The sequence below is a fragment of the Conger conger genome, chromosome 14 (assembly GCF_963514075.1).
Source record: "Conger conger chromosome 14, fConCon1.1, whole genome shotgun sequence".
Taxonomy (NCBI): Eukaryota; Metazoa; Chordata; class Actinopteri; order Anguilliformes; family Congridae; genus Conger; species Conger conger.
Genome location: NC_083773.1, coordinates 14,042,298 through 14,047,527, shown reverse-complemented (window position 1 = coordinate 14,047,527; position 5,230 = coordinate 14,042,298).

The following is a 5,230-nucleotide window of genomic DNA, read 5'->3' as shown; positions in this document are numbered from 1 at the left end:
TTAACACAATAACATTGATCGCCCTAATTCTCAGACAAACCCAGCTCATTTTAAACACATCGTGCACATGGAGGAATTACTAGGATTCTGTGCTTTAGTACTGACCAAGTGATTTAAAATATTTAACTAACCATGGATATGGGAATAAGATTGGCTTAATCCTTTTGTGACGCGTGTAAACAGCATAATCTAAATACGGCACAACCAGAAGAAATATTGTTATTTGAAATGTGGTGCTCATTTAAATGTGATCATTGTCTTGCTGATTGATTCACTTGAGGCCAAGATTGAGCTTAATGGCAGAGTAAGTCACCAAAATATAAGACCTCCTTCTTTATTAAGACCTGGTACTGCACTGCCTGTAACTGTTCCTGGACAGTGTATCCAGAGCGTCTCAAATGAGTGTGCAGCACACACCAAGCTCAAGTGTAAAAATGTGTTCGCTTGCTTGATTATGAACATTTTTGAAGATATCTGGATGATACATTGTGACATTCCAGTATCAAATTGGATAACACAAGCCAGTCTCCAACTCAACTACCTGTTTCCATGTTTTCTGCTACATATACTGTGTACTGTAATTCTTGTTTTCTATACCACAACATATGACAAGATAAGGATCTACTCCGGTTTCAGGAAAATATCTCACAAACATTTTTAAATGGCTTCACTCCTGAAATATCAATGCTAGAAAGATAATGACTCAGGTCCCTTTCGGGTTGGGGGGGGTTGGCGGGGGAGGGTGGTGGATGATAATCTTTTTGTTAAGATGGATGTGTGGTGGCATACTGTTTTGTCCGATTGCCAGCAGGCATGTCATTTGATTCCATGGTAACAAAATCAGATTTGCAGAGGCAATATTTTTTGAATACAGGAAATTCAGTGTCATTGGGGGCTCAAAATGGAATTTTCATTTCCCCTCACCCTTACATTACCACCTCTCTGCATCTCATAACCTACAGCCGAGATACGGCGCACAGACCTGCATACACCGTCTGATATCAGCGGCTGCTTGCTCTGTCTCTTCTGGAAAGCACTGTGTTCTGTGTATGTGTGTGTGTGTGTGTGAGAGAGAGAGAAATCTGATCAGCTGTCTTGAAATGTAATATTGCAGCATAACAGATCAGCAGATGAGCTGGCCTGTCCATTTGTTTTTGAATTTTGAATGTGAGAACAATTTTACTTTGCAGTATATGCAATTGTACATATGCTTATTATATGCCAGCATCAGGCATTCTTTCAAGAAATATATTTAGAATATAGCATGGTGTCCTGTGACCTATTGCTTTTATAAATGGTTGGTGTTATGATTATAGCCTAACAAAGAGTTATATTATTTTTCTTCACAAATGTTCTATGCCTGTGATCATTAATAAAGGAAAATCATTATTCTGTCAAACAATATACAGTGTGTAGTTCTAATGGTCGCCAAGCAGTACAACTACACAGTGGAAATGTTAAAGGGATATTTCACTTTGGTTTATTGTAACACAAGTAATTTTATGGACCCTACCACATTGCTTTTGCATAGCGTTAATACCAGCAAGATCAGCTGTTCCTACTCACCATTGACAGCATCATCATTCCTCCTGGTTTACAGGCTCCCAATTCACCGTGGGACCTAGCCAGAATGAATAGTTTTAATGGTATAATATGTGATTTTTTTATATAAATACATTTTATTTTTGATCATTGGCACTTTTTAGGCAATAGCAAATAAATGTGGAATTACCTTAAAACTATCTCTAGATTTTCAGCCTCTGGACTAGGCTGGGGTTGGGGACTGACCCTCCTGGCAAAGATTTCAGCGGTGCACAGGAAGTGATGCGGTTTACGTATTCAGTGCAGCATTAGAGATACCCATAACCCATAGGCCACTATGAATGAAACACTTGCTGAGTGTTGCTACCATTAAATTCTACGAGCGTTAAGGCTAATGTTAGCACCTGACATGTCTTGAGTCAAAGTATCTCTGGCTGCACTAATGTGGAAGAAGGCATTGCAGGCTGTAGAGAATTACTAGCCTTCTGACGTTCGGGGAAGAATTGTTTGGTGAAGAAAAGTCAAATATGCCTGAGCTACTGAAGGAGTACACAAAGCAGGATTAGCCTACTGAGTTAGCAGAATGACTGAGTAAAACCAGAACCTCCCTAATCTGGAACATCTGGAAGTAAAAAGAGCTGTTCTGTGTTTTACTCAGTCCAGTTATCCAACTAACTCACTGATCCAGCTTTGTGAAATACTCCCCAGATCCTTTGATCTTGGCTGAGGTGATCTTCAATGGAACGGAACAAGAATTAAAATTGGATATTGTTTAGATCGGAGCACGAGTTTTAAAGATAAGAAGAATATACGTATATAGACGGATGCAGTTAACACATCAGCTTTTTGTAGTGCTTATTACTTTCGTAGAGCCTATCAACCTATCTTAAAACCATACCACTACCATACCAGAACTAGCTTGTTGTAGAAGTGGGTATAATATCGCTTGATAGCTAAGTTCGATAGCTTGCTTTATCGTCATATTGTTGCTGCTAGAGTGCATGCAAGCTCAATAACGTTACTTTCGGTTTTGTAAAGAACAAAATTGATTTTCCCAGAATAAAAGTGAACTGAGTGTACAAGTTTAATAGCCTATGTCTGAACTTGTCTTAGGTATGTGTGTAGGGCAAGTTAATGTTTTGATCTTGTTTCTGATAATATTCCTTGTCCATCGTTCATTTGGCTTGCTATATCTGAATATCCTGCTTCAGTCATCATTCGATAGCTACTATCATGTCATTCTAAGTTGGACTAGTCCTGACACAGGAGGCTTTGGTATTATTGGTATCATGGTCTTGTAATTTTTTAGGTTATTGAATTGTGTCACAACACATTTGATATTTGAAAGGGTACATGGTACTAAAACGACCAAAAAACGATATTGCCACTTTAAAGCACACTACAGAGAGCACAGTTCAATGGTAGCTAAGGTAAATATGTTTTAGTTTTTTTGAGCTGATCATCTGTTTTCAGGTTTAGCCACCTGACAAGCCGTAGCTTGACTTATTTTGACATGATTGAGGAATATATATCAGATAAACAAACATATCTTTTGTATATAGCCTAGAAGCTACTATCATGTCATTCTAAGTTGGACTAGTCCTGACACAGGAGGCTTTGGTATTATTGGTATCATGGTCTTGTAATTTTTTAGGTTATTGAATTGTGTCACAACACAGTTGATATTTGAAAGGGTACATGGTACTAAAACGACCAAAAAACGATATTGCCACTTTAAAGCACACTACAGAGAGCACAGTTCAATGGTAGCTAAGGTAAATATGTTTTAGTTTTTTTGAGCTGATCATCTGTTTTCAGGTTTAACCACCTGACAAGCCGTAGCTTGACTTATTTTGGGAGGAATATATATCAGATAAACAAACATATCTTTTGTATATAGCCCAGAATTTGAGTTGCTTTCAATACTTCCTAAGTTTGGGGTCCCTATGACTACTTTAATACTGCACATAAGCATTGACATTCTTACTCTGCACATAATAGGGACAACAAATGCTTTCATTGTAATGGAGTCTAAAATTCTACTCTTCGTTGGCAACCTTTTTTCCACTCCAGGTGACATTATATCACTATTCAGGCACTGTGTGTAGGAGACTAATTGTGTTTGTGGTTTGAATTACTCCCACACTGTCAGGATGGAAGCATAATGTATTTATTTATGTAGATGAGAGAGATCAGACAGCCCACACTCAGAATATTGATGTTTATGGATGGTAATTTCAGTCTCAAGATAAATGCACACCCACAGTACTTCCCATCTTATTCCAATTCTGCAAAGAAAGATTGTAAATGGATGATTATACAATGAATATATTGGCAAAGCTTTAGGCATACAGTAATATCAGTCCTCACTCCTGTCTAAAAGTATTTCAACTTTGAAAGTGCTATTGTCATAATGATGCCAAGGTTTTCCTTTAATATGACACATTTATAGCTTGTGGTAAGTGGTGATAGAACTTTGGCTTGTCTAGAGAAAGTTAAACACGAGACACAATTCAAGGCATCTTGGCTCAAACTCATCAAGTCTACCTATAACCATGTGAGCAAACATATTAATGTTAAACACCTGTCTCTTCTTAATAGCACCACATCTTAGCATCTCCCACTCTCTCCCTCTCTCCCTCTCTCTCTCCCCCTCTCTCTTTTCCATCTCTCCCTTTCTCTCCCCCTCTTACCCCCTCTCTTTCCCTGTCTCCATCCCCCCCTCTTTTTCTCTCTCCCTTTCTCTCCCCTCTCCTTCTCCCTCTCTCCCTCTATCTCCCCCTCGCCCCCCCGTCTCCCTCCCGCCCCTCTCTCTCTTTCTCTCTCACTCAGAGTAATCTATTTTTTTCACGGATGGCCAGTTGGCCCAGATTTTTCATCTAGAACTTGATGCAGCTTGCCTCCCAAACGTGTGGCTGGATTGGCTGGATGAGTTACAGAACAGAATGGTGAATGGGTGGGGTGGGGTGAGGGTGTAACGTGTAGACCTGTGTACAGTGGGTCCCAGGGAGGGGAGCACAGATATCTTTATCCCGCCACAGCACCTTCCTCTTCGTCATACAGAGGGAAAATACCCTGTTATACCCCAAAATATGTCACAATTCACTTGGCATTGCAAATCCCATTTCTGCTGGTCCATAAGTAAAAACCCCCTGCCCAATGTGGGAGGGAATGTTCAGAAGGTGCCGATGAACAAATCTTCTCTGAAGACCTTGAAAATTCAACCTTCCAGGTCCAATTTCTTCTGTCTCAAATGTGTATTTAAAGAGCATCACGTGGAAGAAACAATGAGACTATAATACAATAATCAATGTTCTGAACCACCTCCTCCCTGCCAAACGAATCGCTGATAAGCACTCCTTCTGATTGAAAGAATGCGTGCTGAGTTTCATCCTCATGCATTTTTATTCCTGCACAGTGACCATGGGAGATGTGCTTATTACTGTCAGTACTGCAACTTTTTAGCACGCTAATAAAGTGTGATTGGATGAATTTATTTACACAGCAAGCGCTAAAAAGTTTATGTCACATATTTACTCTGTATGAGAGAATGATTACACTAAAGTTTGGCTGTATAATATCAGCCTGTACCCCTCTTTAAATGTACCTTAAATCTGACACTACATCACTGTAACAGGCCCCATCACCATCGTTATTATAATGTGCAAAATGCAAATAGACCACCATC